The sequence below is a fragment of the Pinus tabuliformis genome, chromosome 8, assembly GCF_031772625.1.
Source record: "Pinus tabuliformis cultivar Carrire ecotype Pingquan chromosome 8, CPIR1, whole genome shotgun sequence".
Lineage (NCBI taxonomy): Eukaryota > Viridiplantae > Streptophyta > Pinopsida > Pinales > Pinaceae > Pinus > Pinus tabuliformis.
The window spans coordinates 757,222,367-757,243,359 of record NC_142294.1 but is presented as its reverse complement, the minus strand read 5'-3'; positions in this window follow the sequence as shown (position 1 = coordinate 757,243,359).

Here is a 20,993-nt window from a genome sequence, read left to right as displayed (position 1 = left end):
TGGGAAGACACTGTCTGATTACCAGCCAATGATGTAAGCCGTTAACAAATGTGAGAGAGATCATCGATAATGATAATGATTCTCAAGGTACTGGAGTACATTCTGCATGGTGTGAATAGATGTTTTGATGTCGAAAACCATACAAAGTCTTTCAGTCGAAGGCCAGTGATGTCAACCTATCGTTGGAAGCAAGAAACTTGCCATTGATGTATGCAAGCCCCAAGGTACTAAAAGGGTGTTTCTAAGTCAACTTCTTGGATAATGTGTTGATGTTGACAAGAAGCGACTCGTCGCAGGAGGCCTTGATGTTTCCCACATCAACGACACGAAACGAGTGTAATGTTTTTTGGAGACAGAAAGTGACTGACGACACAAGGTTTAGGAATGGCGGTCATGAAAATGAAGGTTTATGAGTATTGCAAAGAATGAGTTTTACTGAGTGACTTCTCTTGAACATGTCAGCGACATTGAATGAATTGACAGCATTGACCCAAAACCAAAGTGATGGATGGTGTGATAGACCATAGGTATGATAACCATCAAGCAGATAATCCAACCCAAATAGTTACGGAGATGAAGTGAAAGTGTCATATTCAATTGTGACTTGCTACCATAAAGTGATTTACTTCTTTTCCCATTTTCCCCAGTCATTGCTGACCAATACCTCTTTATTTTTTAACAAGCTTGAGGAGGATAACATATGCTTGTAGTATAATTCCACCCTTCGGGTGAATCCATCGCTATGTGATGTTTTAACGAGCCTAGCGAAGGTGAAACTCGGTCTTGTCATGATGGACACGTTTGTCGCTATTTGATGTTTTAACGAGTTTAACGACAATGAGAACTTGGTCCTTTTCATGTTTAGAGAGTTTGAAAAGGGACAAAAAAAACTCCACAAGTTCTTTTTTGTAAGTTTGTCTCTCAAGTCCGAAAAAGTGTAAAATAATACAAGAGAGAACCTATTGATCATGTTCGATCAATGTATTCATTTTTCGTAAATAATCTATCTCAGTCCGGAAAAGGGTTAAACTTATAATGAGTAGATGTCGTTTCCATTCCGTTAGCAAGCTGAAAAGGACAAGCGCTCGGCAATATTTTCATATTTTGAGAGTCTGAAAAGATCTTAAAGAGGACTCTAGGGGGGTTCCTTTTCGGATGTTTAACAGAGCTCAAAAAAGAGATAAAAGTATGCTTTGTAGTCAAAGTACAATTCACGATCGTGCATGTCAAATTCACTGTATTAGCTGTAAATCTGTTTAAAGAAACACCAAACGGATTAAACATACCTATTTCATTGGTAAAAATGGGTAAAAAACTTTAGTTTATTCATTAAATGACATGAAATAACCATAAAACGAGAATTTACCAAGTCATTTTCACCTTTTGATATTTACCATTTAGTTTTGTGTTATGAACCAGTTTTTATCTTGAACTTTAGCAGCTGATTGCGAGAAATTTTGTGGATCATTTGTCGCGCCGTTAGGACCAGGTAGGAGATCTACCTTTTCTCTTCCCTTTAAGTGCATTCTTTTATAGTTTCAGGCAAGTTTTTTAGGTTTTTGGGGTCCCTAGGGTAAATATACTTCGCCCTGGGATCAACGTAGCCTATCACATTGAAAACTGCGCTGCAGTGCACCCAAACAGAAGGGTACCTGCTCTGCAGCGCACTGTTTCAAGGCCTGGGCTGCGCTGGGTGCATTTGATGAATTTGTTTCTCCTGTTTTACCCAAAAATCCTTCAATTTTTTGCATGAAATGGATCCTAACTAAGATTATGGTTTGATTGCAGGCTTTGATCGGATTAGAATAACTATTAGTTAGTGAGAAAGAGAACAAGATATGGTTGCCCTTAATGATTCGGGTACAATTGAGGCCCTCAGAGACTGTGGGTTGCTCAAATACTTCAGGTTGTCCGGGATGAGGCAACAACTAGAACTATTGTAGTTCCTAGTTCATTCATGGGATCCAACAGATCAAGATTTTCACATAGGAGGCAAAGTGCTTCCTATTTTGATCGATGATGTTTACTTCCTTACAGGGTTGTCGAGACGTGGTGCCCCCATATCTCTTTCAGGTTCTGCCCATGGGGGTGAATCAGTGAGGGACTACATTCGACAGTTCTGTAGGCCAGGTACACAGCCTAGCAAGGATGGGAAGATCAACATCAGGGATGTTCGTGATTTGCCTTTGCGAACAATCCTTTTCACTATCGCAAAGTTGGCAGGTAGTGCGACACTTCATCTGGCGAATAGATCATATATGCAGTTTGCACTTGAGTGCCTTGAGCCAACTACATTCAACTGGTGTGAGGTAGTTCTCTCTTCGATGAAAGAGTAGCTGACCAAGGTAAAGAGCGGTAAGACAAAGAATTTTAGCTATGGTTTGATCTTGATTGCCTTTACCTTAGAGAGAATTCCATTGATGCAACCTCAGTATGTGGCACTGAGTTTGACTGGTCCTAGAGATCCACAAATGTAGAGATGGGTTGAGTTGATGGCTCGACATGCTGGTCAATCATCAATCTCATTTCCTCCTGCATTCTTTAGTTGGCTCAGTTGATAACGCCATGTCATTGAGGAGCATCCATATGCAGGGATGGACTTTCGTGGAGATCCATATTTGAGGTTACCAGTGGGTGCCCAATGGGGTGCTATAGGTAAATTGTTTTTGACCAAGTGTTTTTGATTTTTAAGTTTCTACATGTTTTTGTGTTTTAATGTTTCTAAGACTAAACTAAAAATGTACTCATGCATGCAGATGTTGGTACTGTTCAACCTATGGGTCATCAACAGGAGGCGGGTGAACCAGTGTGGAGAAATGTCAGTAGAGCAGTTCTCTAGGATTTGGATTTGACCGAGACACTGGTAGAGTTGCAGGATCACATAGAGGGGTTAACTCTCGGTATTTCGGATATCCAGATCGAGGAGTTACCAATGAGGCTGCAGCGCCACACTATTGGTGTTCCTAGCCATTGGATGAGGCTATTGCGCATGATAGCTCAGGCTGTGACCTGTTATCATGAGCATCATTAGGTCTACTTAGGATGTTTTTCTTTATGCATTTTGAGTTTCGAGGTCAGATGACCAACATGTCTTGGACACAAATTTTGTAAAAACTTTTAAAAACATCTATCTATTTTTCTTTCAGTGTTTTTATATATGGTTATGTGCAATCCTATTCAACTATTGATGTGAATTGAAAAATTTACTTTTACATGTGTCGCAAATGTCTATTTAACACATAGTTCGCTAATGAATCAGTTAATGTGTTAAAGTTCCTGGAAATGTGTTGATATTGCATGTAATCAAAATGTCTTTCCAAGAGATGAACTCTAAGGAACATACGATAAATTGTTGGATTTCAGACGGTATAAACATTTGTTAGTTGCAGTACGACAAGTTGTGAGTCCAGCCTAATGATGATTCGGTGAATGCCAAGTGAAATGGCATTAGAGAGGAGTTCGATCAACGCGCTATACTCAATGATATTGTTCATAGAATGACCGATACAAATCCCTTGAAAACTCACTAACTCGCCACTTGGAGCGAATATGGCCCATGCTGCAGAAGATAGGTTCTGCGTACTACGACTAGCACCATCGACATAACCAAAAAATGGTTCCAAAGATTCCGACATCTGCAACAAATGCAAAGCGGATTACTTAACCACATAAAAATTCTAAAAGTCACATTGACAGACACATGCAAACAAAGCATATATATAGTGCTTATTACTACGCAAAATCAGGTATAGTAATGTTTCAAATACAACCCGTTACGGGGCTATGACAATGGAATCCCATCATAATCAACTAACTCATAAGCACCTTTTGCTAAAACACACTTGACAATATAGGGGCCCATCCATAATGGTTCAAATTTCCCTGCTCCTAGTTTATCAGCTTCCTGATCATAAAGTAAGAGCAGGTCAACTTATGAGAAAATGCGAGGCTTGACATTTCGGTCATATTGCGCCTTTATCCATTTCTTATGTGCTTCGTTAGATAATGCGGCTTCACGATGAGTTTCATCAATCACGAGTTTTAATGACGAAATTTCACATTGTACAGGCAAGATTGCCTCCAGACAATACACCAATTGAAAGGGTGTGAATCCAGTTGCATTTCTCACCGAAGTTCGGTAACCCACAAATCCGAGTATAGGATTAAATGCCAGTTTCGTTTATGAACTACTATCATTCTTTGGAGCATTCGCTTAAGGATTTTGTTGATAGCTTCAGCTTGTCCATTAGCTTGTGGATAATAAGGAGTAGAACTATTATGTGAAAGTCCTAACTTGGCAGTCAATTCAGTCATCATATGGTTGCGAAAATGCGACCCATGATCTGTAACTATAGCTTGTGGCACACCAAACCGTGCAACCACATGGTTGAAGAAAAAAAGAGCAGTCGTCTCACTGTTGTTGTTTAATGTAGGCATGGCCTCAACCCATTTCGTAAAATAGTCCATGGCGACAATTATATACCCATGCCCCCTGGCCGAGGTAGGGTTACATGTCATAAAATCGATGCCCCATTTTGCAAATGGTCCAACAACGATGATAGGATGCAATGGTGCAGGTGGTAATTGTGTTTTGCGGTAAAAAATCTGGCATGCATGACAACTTTTGACAACAATAATGCAATCATTGAATATAGTTGGCTAGAAGTAACCAGCACGGAGAATCTTCTGTGCGGTAGCATAACCAGATAAATGTCCACCACAAGCACCAGAATGGAAATCATTCAAAACTTTCTCGGCTTCCTCATGATTGAGGAACCTTCGTAAAATCGTATCGATACCACGACGATAAAGGGTGTCGCCAATGATCAGATAATATTTGGCTTGGTAATGAATATGTTGCTGTTGTGAGCGAGAGGTATCAGGCCAAAAGTTTGGGTCTAGAGATAGATCAATATATCTCCATACCACGGGTCAGATGACGAAATCAGGAACAAAGACTCATCCGGAATTGATGGTTCCATTGTTGAATCGATATCGGTTGAGGGAAGGTCGCAAAGAAGCTCGACAAAGACTAAATATTTCTTTGACTTGGATTTGATGAATTCCAAATCAAATTCCTGCAAAATGACGATCCATTTCGAGTATTTCCCCCAACAATTGACGTGACAGAATGTGTGTTATAGGGTTGCAATTCGAAATGACAGTGGTCTTTCGAAGGATGATATAGTGGTGAAATCTCTGTACAACTTGAACAATATCCAAAGCTAAATTTTCGACATAAGAGTACTTAACTTCCATATCATTGAGATTGCGACTCAAATAATAGATCGGATGTTCAATCCCATCTTCTTCTTGGACTAAAACCATAGCAATGGTTGTATCTGCAGCGGCAAGATACAGGAAATAATCGTTTTGATAATTAGGGGCATACATTAATGATGCTCGAATCAAGGTATCTTGAAGAGTATCAAAGGAAGCTTGCACAACCTGATCCCAATGGAAGGGTATCCCCTTTTTCAAAAGACAAGTGAATCCTTTAGCCATTTCAACGTAGTTGGGAATGAACCTCCTTAGAAAGTTAGCCTTCCCTTGGAGTCTCTGTAACTGCAGTAGATTGGAAGGTGGAGGCAAATCAAGAATTGCCTTAACCTTCAAAGGGTTGAGTCGAATTCCCTTTTTAGACACTATGAAACCAAGCAAACGACCATAACCAACAAAAAACACACATTTATGTGGATTGAGTCGAATTTTGTAGTGTTGGCACCGTAAAAATATAGCTCTCAGATGTTGCGGGTGATCAACCCATTTTCGTGAATGAGTAGGTAAATCATCTAGATAGGGTTGAACAATGTGTTTGATGTCATGGAAGGCATAATTACTTGCCCTCTGAAAAGTTGCACCAACGTTCTTCAAACCAAAATGGAGTTTCCTATATGCAAATGTGCCCGAGGGACAAATACAAGTAGTTTTGTATTGGTCTTCTGGGCAGATATTGATCTAATTATAGCCGGAAAAACCATCCATAAATGAGAATATTTCTGTAGTGCCCCGCTCTAGTTGACTAACAATGATATGTCATTAACATTTATTTAGCCCTAAGGCCCACACTTTATTCTTTGAGGACCTCAGGTTGAGGATCCAGACATATGACTCTATTATTAGTAGTTGTGATGTTTATTATATGTTCTCCATTGATATTATGATGAAGATAGCATTAATGGTTATGTATGTATCTATTGGTATTATGATGATTGTAGCATTAATGGTTATGCATGTTCTCTATTGGTATTATGATGATTGTAGCATTAATGGTTATGCATGTTCTCTATTGATACTATGATGATTGTAGCATAAATGGTTATGTTTGATCTCTATTGAATTTATGATGATGATAGCAGTAAAGGATATGTATGCTCTCTACTGATATCATGATGATGATAGCTTTGATGGATAGGTATGTTTCCATTGATGTTATGATGATGATAGCCATGATGGATGTGCCCCCCATATTACCTACTTGCATAAGTTCTGGTTCACAATGAGCAATGATGCGAATGACTAGGTGATGTTAATGATGCTATTATGACAATGACTAGCACTAAGAAACCCTGTTACTGATGATTATTGAGTATGGTAGGAAACCATCAGAGGCACTCGACAAATTGATGACACCTGGTTTGATGAAAATTTATATTATTTTATCTTTGAAATTCTAAGTCAATTTTGAAACCTGCCATATATGTTTATCTATATTCTGATGATATGTTAGTGATTGTAGGCACATATTAGTTGCTTGGCTGAATGACTCACATATGGGTGATGGGGTTGTACAATTGGATGGAACTACATGGGAGGGGTGGGACAGTGTCCCTGATCTCACCCCCCAGCACTCCTGCCGTGACTTGGGCTGGAAAGATTGAAACACCTTCGCCTTGAAGATCACGATGTCATGAGGGCAGGTCCCAAAGTTGGGTCGCTCATGAGGATTTTACCGCGGGGCACACATCGAGGCGGATTCCTTGATTCCCGACACCATTAGTCTCACTATAGCAGGCAACATAAGAGATGATAGTGGTCTCTGTCATTGCACCTATACTTTCCCCTCGTAGCCACTGAATGCTTGAAGGGCAAGTGGCATGGCACCCTTGGAACTTCAAGGGAATTTCTTGAAGGGCACGACCAACTTGGCACCCTTGGCATTGCAAATAAAATGTTAGGCGTGGCACCCTTGGAACTTCAAGGGAATTTCTTGAAGGGCACGACCAACTTGGCACCCTTGGCATCACAAATAAACTGTTAGGCATGACACCCTTGGAACTTCAAGGGAAGTTCTTGAAGGGCACGACCAAACTTGGTACCCTTGGAATCATTAAAAATAAATAAATAAATAAATATAATCAAGATATGAAAACTAGGTAAATTCACACCAAGGGAAAATGATGTTAAAAACCAAGGTAATTAAATCAAGAATAAAACTTGGGTTAAGAGGATCGTAGGAAGAAATAAAATATTTTACCTTAAAAACTCTACCCTCCCCATGTTGGAAAATATTAGGTAGATAATGTAGTTCAATTAGGTAAAAAGGGGAAAGAGGGACATAAATGTAAGGATAATTAGTAATCCTAAAATAGTTAAACCTAATTAAGGGAAGAGGATGGTGAATTAAAATAAGATTAATAAATTAAATTTTATAGAAATTTAGAGAACCTCCATGTAGCAACAACCAACATAAGAATATTCATCTAAGAGATAACTTGAGTTAAATTAGGGAGTAGATAGGGGATCAAATCTTGACTTATCAATTGAATTTAGTAATGAACACAAATTAAGGAGTAAAAAGGGGGATCAAGAGGCAACTAGGAGAAGAAATAGGAATCTTGTTGAGGTAAAGAAAAGATTAGTTTTAAATTAAAATTTAAGTAAATAATTTTGGAGACCCTTGATGAGAGAGTGACACATGGGTGGGTGAATAATAAAAAAATTGAATTATCAAAAATAATTAATTATGCATGACATGCCAAGTGTCACCTATGAGGACTCCTATAAAAGAAGGGGCAAGCCATGGGAGAAGGGACTTTTGGGGACCCTATTGTTGGATGGATGAGACTATGTCAGAGTAGTGACTACGAACTATAGTGAGTTTGGTGAGGTAGAGGACTTTAAGAGGGACTCTTGAGCCAAGGAGTGCTCTCCTCTACCAACTATTACATTCCTCCATTGTACAACCCCATTGCAGCTCGTGGTTCCGCGGGGAAGAAGAATACCCAAGGAGTAGGCTGGGAGATCAACCAGTGGGTCATTGCATTCGGATCAAGTACGTCATCATTCACACTCGGAGGTGGCCGATAACAAAAGAAGACAAGTAACTGCAAATCAAGTGGAATCTCGTCTTCTGGTGAACGATACCTATGTATTACAATATTCTTTTGTATGATTTCTTTATGGCTTTAATTAAATATATGTAAATTTTATGATATGTTCAGTGAAATGAATTTCAGAGATGTGTTAGATAGTGCTTAATAAATTTGAATTCCCAATGTTTTTCTCTTTAAACCTTGGTTGAACGGGCATTGTTGGCTGCCATTGACAGACAGTCATTCCAAGCTGACCTAAAGACGACGACATACTGCCATATGGTTGCCCCCCAGTAAATGGAGGATAAGGAGATTATGCATATTGTTCTTTGTATGGGGGTAGTCCAGTGTAAAGCAGATACATTGGATGGTAACTAGATGAACCAACTTGATATTGACTTGATGGGTCAAGCTGTTCAGTATCTGTTAATGAAGAACCAGATAAAATTCCTGTTGAGGACATGGGTGAAGACCATGGACTAGAAGCAACACCTGAGTGGGTTCTAGATAAATATTGGTAACTTGGTGGGATGGACAAAACACATACAAATGTGACTCAGGTGTCGTGGTAAACATCGAAGAGGTAGCGATAGAAGATTCTGCTGCAACTGTAACAGATGGTGCAGTCTGGGATGTTGATTCTACCATAGTCAAATGTCCTAATAAATTTCCTAACAAATCAACAGGTGTTTGAAAGTAATCAGGATCAAAAGGACCAGTAAAATGAGGAGTATGAGGGTAAAGATAAAGTCTAGGTCCAAATCAAACTGGAGTTCTGTTTGTTTCTTCCTTAGGTTCCTCTTCTATCGAAATCAAACCAAGTGGAAGGATTTCATCGTCAGGCCCATAATAGATATTCGATATTTGTTCCTACAGTAAAGGGGAAGTCTTGATAGTTATAGATGTGTGAGGATGAATCAGTCAATCGTCTTCTAGTATGGTAACAACTTCTGATTGTTCAACTTCAAGATCCAAGTGTTCTGGTAAAAGAACAACAGGTTCAAGTTGGGCTTCTTGAACAACTTCTGGTTCAAAAGTAACTTCTGATTGAACAATGATAGGTTCAGGATCAACTTCTGGTTGAACAGATTCAGGTTCAGAAGTAATTTCTTGTTGAACAACTTTGGGTTGAGAATCAACTTCTTGTTGGACAACTTGGGTTACTGTTTCACTAGGTTCACTTCTAGTGTCCTCAGGTAATTATGGAGATTCCACTTCAGTAACAGATGTACTAGTAATTGTAGGAGTAACTGGGGTCACAATACTTACCGGTATAGGTAATTCTGGTAATTTAGATGAAGAACCAGAAGTTTGTGATGTACTGGATTCAGTCAAACGAGACCGCTTTTGCCAGCTAGGTGTAGCTTCAGGGGGTAAAGGCGGTTTACTTGTTGTCCTCTGCAAACGATGGGATAAGGGTTGATGTTCCTCCACGATTGCTGATTGATTTTATTACAAAAAGAAATAAACAAAAATAGGGTAATCTAGGCAAAAGGATTACCAAACAACTATGAACTGCAATACACTGCCTCAGTAAACCAAGGACTTAACATACGTGTAGACAATCTCCCTGAATGTTGTGTTCGATGTATCACAATGTACAAGGCGTCCGACTCAGTTACCTAAGGATGGATAGCAACCTAATGTAGTCCTCCCATATATACCCAAAAGTACGTGGAGGCCCAATCTGTGTTAGCGCTGTCTAATGCGAAACCGCACAGTGAGAGCATTCCTTTATACTTTTTGTACTATAACACCGCCCTATATACCCGAAGGTACGTGGACAAGCTACGATATACTTACGTACGTGGAATGAGGTATCACACTTGGAATGTATCACAAACAATTAACGACAACTGCTATGTTTTACGACGTTGGAACACGTCTCTAGCCTAGAACCTCTAAATGTTATTCGTTAGGTGACAATGCTCCATTAGGTTAATTGAGATAACTTTTAAGTTGATCTTGATTAAGAGTTTGTCTTTCAAGTTCACCGCGTGATGTCTTTGAAATTCCTAGAATGCAACTATAATGAGAAACATTCTTTTCATTTGATTTTGAACAATGAAAACCTTAACTACAAGGGATAAAGTGATCAGAATGTTTAATAAAAAAGCAAAGAGAACATCTAATGCAATTTCCCTAAACTATTCCTATAAGCACACACAAAACCTCTAATTGCATAATGCAAGATTTTCTTTTCAATTCCCTTAATGTTGAGATGAAAAAATGGAAACTAACGCACATACAATCAATCAATCTATTTGCAAGAAACGAAGACTTTACGACAGTTCCTTTTCAAAAGAAATGAAGACTTTTACGACACTTTCTTTTCAGCAAAGATTAATCGACTATAAGCTAACTTTGACAATGAATTGATAATGATAAAGAAGTGATTTAAGAAACACTAAAGAATAAAGGTCAAAGTAGGGCTAGGAAGAGAAATACAAGTTGATTTCAAAACCACAAGGATCATTGATCTTTCAGCAAACACTAAGAGAAGCAACTTTGGAAAAATCAAACCAAAGGTGGGTTTTTTAGCCTAAGAGGAATTAGTGCAGGCCAGAGAGGGAGACAGTGCGCTGCAATGGACTGTCTCTAAGGCGGGCGCAGCTCTGTAGTGCACCGTGTCAAGACAAACACTGCGCTAGTGCCAGAGAGTCAATTCAAGGGACATTCAAGCACAATTTTTGACTAAAAACACTTCAAGAAGACTAAAATAAGATAAATAAAGCTAAGCAAAGTATACTAGGGTGTAATATGATGAGGGTAAGCCACCAAGAATGACAATCGTTCCCTAATGGAGTTGCCAATTTTTTACATGGAATTTGCATCTACAGATAAACACATCTTCCCTAGGTGGGTGACTACACCTAGAACAACAGAATGAAAGTAGTTTAACCTTTTCTTATAGAAGATAGATGAGATGGAGCAACTTAATTGTTGTCTTTCACTTCCTAAATATCTTTCGAATCGCTCCCGTCGCTCCCACTTGAACTAAATCCGCTCGAAAGGTACCTGCATCAAGAGAAACAAAAACAAGAAACGATCTAATCATACATGAACTATCGACTATAAAACAATGGAATCGAATACATTGAAACACATAATGATCACATATATGAACAATCATATGAGAAAAGGAATAAGCTCTTTATTAATGTAGAAGGAAGAGTATCACCCAATATAGTTCGATCCTGTGCCACTCCTCCAGCTTCAGTTCAACCCTCGCCACATCAAAAGCTCAACACTCCAACAACATAACATTGCTTAACATAAACTCAATCCTCAAACCAACAGAATTTCCTTACAAACTTCAGATTCTAGCCCCTTGATCACTATGATGAGTGCTCAATTTATAGGAAACAGAGGTGGTTTTGTCATAAACGAGGGTATTGAATGGCTTCTAATCTTGGAGTTAGTTTCCACGGAGCAAGGGATGAGAGGATAGGAGGTTAATGGATCCTTAGGGCCTCAAGATCCAACATAACCAATCATAGTTCTAGAGATCAAGAAGAGACCAACATGGCTTAGATCCACATTGGAAGATGTGGAAGAACATGCAACTCCTGATGGCACATCTAGAATGGTGAAGAAACCTAAGAGGTTCTCTAGCTATGCAACTCTCATGACGAAACTTAGTGATGAAGAACCTTCCACATATGAGGAAGCAGCTAGCCAACAAGTGTGGAAGGAAGCAATGAATAAAGAGTATTAATTGATCATGAAGAATGGTGTTTGGGAGATTGTGTCAAGGCCTGAAGGGAAGTCAATGGTGACTTCCAAGTGGATATACAAGATTAAGCATGTTGCAGATGGTAGTATTCACAAATACAAGGCGTGGTTTGTGGCTAAAGGGTCCTCCTAGAAAGAGGAGAATACTATGATGAGACCTTTGCTCTAATTGTCAGGTACAACTCTGTTAGATCCATCATTTCTCTTGCTGCTTCATTGGGATGGAAATTGCACCAGATGGATGTGAAAATTGCTTTCCTCAATGCCATGATTGAGGAAGAGGTGTACATAGAGAAACCTCAAGGATTTCAGGTATTTGGAAAGGAATCTTATGTTTGCAGGTTGAAGAAGGCCTTGTATGGACTCAAGCAATCCCCAAGAGTTTGGTATGCTCGTACTGATAGCTATCTGATGAGACTGGGATTTACCAACAGTGAAGCCAATCCAAACCTTTACTTTAAGGTTATGAATAATGCACCTATGATCTTACTATTATATGTTGATGACTTGTTTCTGATAGGTGTTGAGCCTCTTATCATTTAATGCAAGAAGTAGTTGGCTTCTAAGTTTGATATGAAGGATCTCAGGTTGATGCACTATTACTTGGGATTAGAAGTATGGTAGAAACCTGGCGAAGTCTTCCTTGGTCAAGGAAAGTATGTGTTAGAGATCCTTTAAATATTTGGTATGATGGATTGCAAATCCATGGCGACTCCCATGGTGACTAACTTGAAGAAGTTAAGAGGTTTCGACTCCAGATTGGTAGATCCATCTATGTATCGACTGTTGATTGGTTTGTTGATGTGTTTGGTTAACACTTGGTCGAACATATGCTTTGTTATGAACACATTGAGCCAGTTCCAAGTTGAACCGAGACATGAGCATTGGATTGCAACAAAGAAAATTTTGAGATATTTGTGTGGTACAATGAATTATGGATTGAGATTTGTTGCAAACAAGGATGTACATTTTCAAGGATATACAAATACTAATTGGGCATGAAGTGCTGAGGATAGGAAGAGTACCTCAGGAGTATGCTTTAGTTTGGGATCCATTATGATATCATGGATGAGCAGGAAGTAGAGGTCGATTACACTCAACATTGTTGAAGCAGAGTACATCGCAGCCAATGAGGCCTGTACTGAAGTAGTATGGCTTCAAAAGTTGTTTGCAGGATTGTTCGCCCAAGGGTTGGAACCGATGATGATATATTGCAATAATCAAAGTTGTGTAAATCTTTCTGAGAATCCTGTGTTTTATGACAAGCCGGAGCATATTGAGATTAAGTACCACTACATCCGTGACATGGTGCAGAGGAGAGCAATAAGGCTCAAGTACATCTCCAATAGACAATTGATGTTTTAACCAAGCCATTTCCAAGAGACAAGTTCGTGTACTTCAGAGACAAGCTGGGCTTATGGAGATTACCCCTCATTGAGAGGGAGTGTTGATATGTTTGCAACATAGATGGACATTCTCCTGAAAGGGAGAATGGGTCCAAGAAACCCAGAGGGCTCAGTAGGAAGTGTTGTGTGAGCGTCTCTTGGAGGAGGACCCTGACCACAAACTAGGAATGGTGGAGTGAGGTCCCGAACCATGATCACACACCAGGCATGGTGGAGTGAGGTACTTCGACATCTCGACCCTGATCACATGCTGGGAAGGGTGGAGTGAGGTCCTGGACCCTGATCACACACTAGGAAGGGTGGAGTGAGGTCCTTCCAACATGTAGACCCGATCACCAATAAAGAAGGGGTTGAGTGAGGTCTTGGCCCAAAGTGCTTACCATGAAGGGTGAGTGCGTGCTTGCTAGTTGAGGGTCTCATCATTTTGGCCTAGATAGAGGCCATGGGATTTGAGGATTGATCACTTTAGAGGAGTGAGTCCTGATATGCTGACGACACTGCCATGGGTTTGGTACCACCCCAGATATGGCCACTAGCGGACGCTGATGATAGATGATGATGCTGGTAATGATGGATATGTTGGAAATACTGAGAGGGGGGATGAATCAATATTTATTTATACCAATTAAGATCACTTATAATTAGAACACAAAATGAACAATGATAGAATAACAATTTTATTAATAAAAAATGATGAGGACTTCAATCCTCAAGTACAATAATAGTTTAATGCTCCAACCCTAGATGAAGACACCAATCTCCAATCCACCAGGCTCCAACCTGTACTTTGCCAAGCACCAACTTGGACTTCACGAGGCTCCAACCTCTAGGGCTCAAACCCTATCTTCCCAAGGCACCAACCTTGTCTTTATAAGGCTCCAAACTCTAGGGCTTCAACCCTCATTGGTACAGGCTCCAATCTGGTCTTCTTGAGGACTCCTATCCTCTAGGGCTCCAAACCACTACTTCAACTCTTCAAGATATGTTTAATAGTATTTCACGGCTCCCAATATCTTCTACAACGAGTCTTGACAATATCTTGTCCTTCAACAATGCCCTTGATCTCCAAATCACTTTATCAATGACAACTTTGTCTTCTCAAAAGGTGTCTCACAACTCTTCATGTTACCCAAACAAAATCTTCAACGTTACCTCATGATGACTTCAACAATGCATCATGGTATCCAAGGGTGTCTCCAAGATCAACTTCTACAAGTGTCTTCAGATGTCTTCAATAATGCCTCAAGGTGTCTTCAATAAAGTTGCCCCAAGAATTATCCAAGATAATGAAGGCTTCTCAAGGTATGCTCCAAAACTTCAACAATGCTTCACAAGTCAATAATCCTTCACTAGTCTTCACAAATGAACAAGTCTTCACAAGTCAACAAGTCTTCACAAGATTTGCAAACAATACTTCAACAAGTATGCTATATGCTCAAAGTAGTCTTCAAAGAAACCTTTTAAATTCAAAGCTCCTAGTACAAGGACTACTACAAACTTTGCTTCAATGCTTCATCAAGATGTCTCTAAGGCTACCCTCAAAGATGCTTCTAAAAGGTCTTCTAAACTATCCCAAAATTCACTTCAAGATTCCTTCAAATTACCTTCAAGGATTTCCCCAAAACAATCCTCAAAACTAGCTTCCAAAATCAATAGTACCTGCTCCAAGTGATGATGTGTATATTGAAGTATGACTATGATAAATGATCTAATGACAAATCAAGAAGACCGAATTCTGGGCTAGACTATCGTCGACAAACTGAGCTCTCTTTAGGCTTCTTATGAAACATAACTTATACATTTTTTTTCACAGGTTGAAGATTCCCAAGTCTGAAACTTCTTTTATTCATAGGTCAAGGTTCCATGCCATAGTTTTGTCCACCAATCCGAGCTTCAGATTCACTAGTCTAGGAACTTGACAAGCTATAAAGTTTTCACAGGTCTGAATGTTTAGTGCCACAAGTTAGCATTAAAATATAGGTCTGAAATTTATGAGTTACTGTCATAGATCCGAGGTATTGTAGGTCTGGTTCTTAAAGTTTATAACTAGTGTAAGGTGAGTCCTAGGGTCACAGGCTTGTCGACCAAAGAATTATGATCCTCCGATCTGAAGTTCCAACCCTATCACAGGTCCGAGATATGTTTACCACAGGTTCATGTCTTGTTTACGCATGTCTGACCCTCCACAAGGATTATCATAGGTCTATCCGAGCTATAAGAGTCTTCAATTATGAGATATAGATATGTGCCTTCACACACTTATCTGAACTGTAATATACATCTTCCTCCATAGTAGGTTTACCGCAGACCTTTGCTGGCTTCCACAAATAATTGTACTTGATCCGAGCTCCACAGGTGAGGTATCACAGGTCCTTAGAAAACAAATCTGAGCCTTTAACCGAAGTCTGCAATCTTTTATTAGTTCACAAGGTGTGAACCTTTTTGAGTTCTCTACGATTTTATTTTTAATAGATTATGAACATATATCATTATGCCCAATATATAGTAGTTGGAATGTGCAGATAGTCATGAAAATGGACTTAATAAGCCGACTTTTGTTGAATCCAACTAGTGACATTTGTATAGATTTGTGTTTTTTGTTATTATTTAATTGGATGACACAACGCTGGTTAGGTAGGGACCATAGGGACCACAACAATATACTTTGGTGCTGAGGCATGTTTAATTATTGAGGAAGGGAACCACAATAGTAGGGATTGCATGAAATATATATGTTTCATAAAGAGTGGTGACCACCCTAGTGTGACATGGGTGTGTGGGGACCGTAGTGATGGTTAATAATTTATGTATATAGAATTATAATTTGTTGGAAATTATGATTTCAAAGATTAGAGAGAAAAATCTATTTTACGTTATATGCTTTTCATGTGACTTTTATTGGAACTAGGTATTATAGTCAAACATGGGGATGCAAGTTAGGACTTTAATGGCATGTCATTATAAGGCTTCATCATTTAGGTTTTAGCAATGCATTGTGGCATTAGGGTTTTATCATCATAGCTAGGGTTTGCATTAGAAAGGGCTTCACGAAGGTTTTAGGGTTTTCTCCCTTAGGGAATGCTTAAAGAGAGTCTTCAATGAGGTTAGGGAAACATCTCAAAAAGGTTATTCATCCATCACAATGATTAAGAATTTTTCCATCTCCAACAGTTCCATATTGACATCAATGAAATTTTTTATCAAAAATCTCCCCCTTTGTCATTGATGTCAATGGAAAATGGGGTGCCCAAGTAGTCCCCCTATCAAGCTGCTTCTTGACATGCTGCTTCATCGTATTTTCTTCATCAATGATAGTTATTAATGGTGCTCTTCTTTAATCAACTTGCTGCCCCCAAGCCTTTACACGCCTTCATGGAAATGGATGAGGTAGATGATCAACCAACTCCACCTGCCTTCATAAACTCCTCTAGCTCTTTTTTTTTCTCAAGACAAGAAAGATTGTTGCCTTGTGATCGGGTGGAAGACATCTTCAACAATGGATGTGTAGTGAAGACACAATAGCATGATTTTCTTCAATGGAATTATTCATGATAGATGATCTATCAAGGGATGATTGTCCATGTGTGACTCATAAAGGGTTTCATAGAGTTCTTCACGGATAACTTTTGCAAGAATGGTCAAGAATTACGAGCTCCCCCTAACAGTATGCATGGTATCCTTTTTGGTAGAATTTCATTATCAAGTACTTGGAATATCACATCTGTCAAAGATATACTCATTAGATCAGCAACGTGAGTTGATGCCTTAAGTGTTCAAGAGACTTTATGATCCAATTTGCTTCCTTCTCCATACTTGCGTAACTTTCTTTTCTTGCTCGGTAGACATGTTTGTAGCTTGTTTAGGGACCCAAGTCAAGTTACAATCATGGGCCATATGTCCAATGTTATGGAAATTGAAGCATTCCATTCTGTACATAGATGAGGATGCATGATTTCTTCTTGCAAATCTGCTTCTAGGAGACTGATGGGGACCATTATATTTGTCCTCGTGGTATGCCCTACGATCCTTTTCCATATGCCCAAAATTTGTACAAGAATAGAAATAACCAAAAAATATACTTTGGTACTTGGAGGATGGAGATTGCCTTGATGTACTTCTAAAGTCATTCTATCTTGGGATCCTTTGATAAAATTTATTGCCTCTTGCATTCTTGACACCATCTTCATATCTTCTTGGAGTAGGGTTTCTTCCAATGTCATCTTGACTTTTCTCCTTGCTTTTACTGGAACTAGGGGCATCAATATTTCTTCTAAGCTTCTTCACATCCTTGTTGTTTGAAGCATTAGGGTTTGCATCATTTCTATTGGAGTGTTCACCTGCATAACCAAGAACTAATTTATCAAGAGGAGATCTTTGATGACTTATGATGTCATCTAGGGTTTGAGAGCTCTTTAGACTCTTGTTAAGATGATCACCTTCTTTCCTTAGGAGATCAATTTATTCTTTTATCATCTTGCATTCTTGACACCATCTGCATATCTTCTTGGAGTAGGGTTTCTTCCAATGTCATCTTGAATTTTCTCCTTGCTTTTACTGGAACTAGGGGCATCAATATTTCTTCTAAGCTTCTTCACATCCTTGTTGTTTGAAGCATTAGGGTTTGCATCATTTCTATTTGAGGGTTCACCTGCATAAGCAAGACCTAATTTATCAAGAGGAGCTCTTTGATGACTTAGGATGTCATCTAAGGTTTGAGAGCTCTTTAGACTCTTGGATCACCTTCTTTCCTTAGGAGATCAATTTCTTCTTTTATCATCTTTCATTATTCATCCTTCTTTGCTAGATGATTCTCCATTTTTTCCTTCATTTTCGTTGCTTCACATGATTGGACCTTAAGTGAGGTGATAACTAATTTTGATTTTAAGATCTCAACATCTTTTCCTTCGATTTTGCATATCATGGCATTTCTTTCCTTTTCTGCTTCATCGACTTGTGCTTCTAGGAGGGTCAAAGCTTCCATCACCCTTTTAGTGCCTTGCACTTGTTTATTTGCTTCTTACAATTGAGATTTAAGGGAGGAGACATCTTCCTTGTATTGACCAATTTTTGCTCCAAGTTTGTTCAAATCCTTGTGTCTTTGTTCAAGATGGCTTGACAAAGTATCTTCTCTTTTCTTTGCTTTATCCAATTGATTTGTCATGGATATGACTTTTTCGTGATGCATTTTCTTGTTTTGATGAAATTCCTCCTTTAGCTTGGTGAGCTCCTCATTTCTTTCTTGTACTTGAAGCTTGTAAATGTCAAATTCCTTCCTTGTCTTGTCAAGGTCATGGTCACCATCTTGTGCTTTCTTCTTGAGCTCCTCATTTTCCTTTTTCAAACTACTTATCTCTTCTAGGGCAGCTAAAAGTTTTTCCTTGAGATCTTCTTCATTTTCGTCTTCTAGGTCCTCCTTGGTCTTGATGTCTTCCTTCTTGTTTTCAGCTTCCTTAATGGGTTATGGATTTCCTTCTTGCTTTCCATCATCTTCTTGATTAGATATCATGGTCAATGCTCCTTTTGAGTGAAGATCCTGAAGTTTGTCCCACATACCTTTTGCTGATGAACATTTTTCCACTTTGGACTTTATAGGATCTGGTAGCCCAGTCAGGATTGCTTTTATCGCTCTTGCATTATATTCCTTGGATTCTTCTTCCATTGATCTTTCAGTGATCACTGATTCCCAGATTTCAAAATCTTGAGCCATAAAAAAATTCTTCATTCTTGCCTTCCTTATACTAAAGTTTCCATTAAACAATGGACCTTTCCCAATTTAATTATCCATTGAGGAGGTGTTATCATTGTAAAGCATATTTATAAATGCTTGAGTCAAAAGAAAATTTATTTTGAGTCAAAGTCCAATTGTGACTTTTTAAAGATGAAAATTTGAATTTTTGATATGTAAGTTTTGGCTCCAAAAGTGACAAGTCGACTTCCCTCCAAGTCAAGTCGGACCTAGCTTAGAGACACGCCCATTCACCCAAGAAAAACTAATATATAAAGGCAACTCGACCTCCTCCATTCGGGCATTTGATCTCAATCACACAACACAGTTTACGGGAAGCTAGCAAAGGACAAAATAAGACGAAAAGGACAAAATATCTTTATTCTCTCTTTTTAGCAACTCACACATGTGCATTGGTTTATCTCTTTGTGGTTCACATTTTTCTAGGTCAATTGTTGCAGGGGGATGAAATTTCTGGGTTACTGGGGCAACTGTTGCAGGGCTAGAATTTCTGAGGCAACTGATTATTGCATGAGGGCCGAAATGCTGGGTCAGACAGGCAGAGCGAAGTGCATGATCAAATTGGGTGAGTTGACTTGGAGGAGAAGGCCAAGTTTGACCATAGGTCTAGGTGTGTCTCCCATTGAACATGAAGAATTTATCTATTGAAAAAGGTTGTTGGGTTTTTCCCCTTTGTGGATTTTCTCAGGGTAAATCTTGTATTTGTGTGTGAGTTGTAATCTCTACTGTTCCATTGTTCTTTATTTTTGAATTTATGAAGTATAAATAATGAATGATATATTGGAATAAGTTAATAGATGTATATAAAAAATAATTATCATAATTTCAGAAATATTGTGATAACCCTAATTGTACTAAGAAAATCAACACCAACTTCTAGAAATTTGGGCCACTATTTTCTATTGTTATGGACTTCTTCCTTAAAAACTCGGGCTATTGTCTGCTAAGTGTTCAACCTCCTTTGCTGAGATTTCTCTGCTCATAAATTCGTGCCACTGGTTTGATACTTTAGCCTATCACAACTTTCACATCCTCTTCCTTCTACAACTATCACAACCTTCTCTTGAGGCTACCTTAGCCTCCTCTTGAAGCTCTCTCAGCCTCCTCTTCTCTTCTTCTCCTTCTCCAACTCTACACTTGAAGAATGAATGAGTTCTAGTTGCCTTTTTCCCTTTTTAGTCTCCCATAATGATGAGAGAACTCTAACCCTTTGATCTATGGCTGTGATTAGATCTCAACTCTCATAGATCAATGGTGGAGATTTAATCTTCACTTGACCTGCTTTTTCATGCCCCCAATTCATTAAGAGCCTCCCTAGTCACTTTAATGTTGTTTTTGTACCTTGTATCATTTTCCACATAAAATCACTTTAAAAACATAAAGTGACTTTAATGATATAAAGTACCATGTATTTTTCCTCATAAAGTCACTTTATAAACATAAAGTAACTTTAATATAATAAAGTACTTTGTACTTTTGTCCCACATAAAGTGACTAAAGTCACATGACTTTAATAACTCATAAAGTCGCTTACTTAAAACGTGTTCTCATGTTTTTTCCTAGGCAAAAAGAAAAAGCATTAGGAAACAATTCCTTGGTACCCTTTTTCTCAACAAATTGGAACTTCACAACTATGTAGATTATTTACCTCTTTAAAACATCTCTTTTACAAATGTAGGTGGGAAGATGTAGTGAAGGTAGATAATATTTTGAAAGAGGGGTAAATAAAAAACATGCATGTAGGTGAAATGTGGTTAGAAAAAGGTGCATGCATTTGTTGTAGGAGGTAGA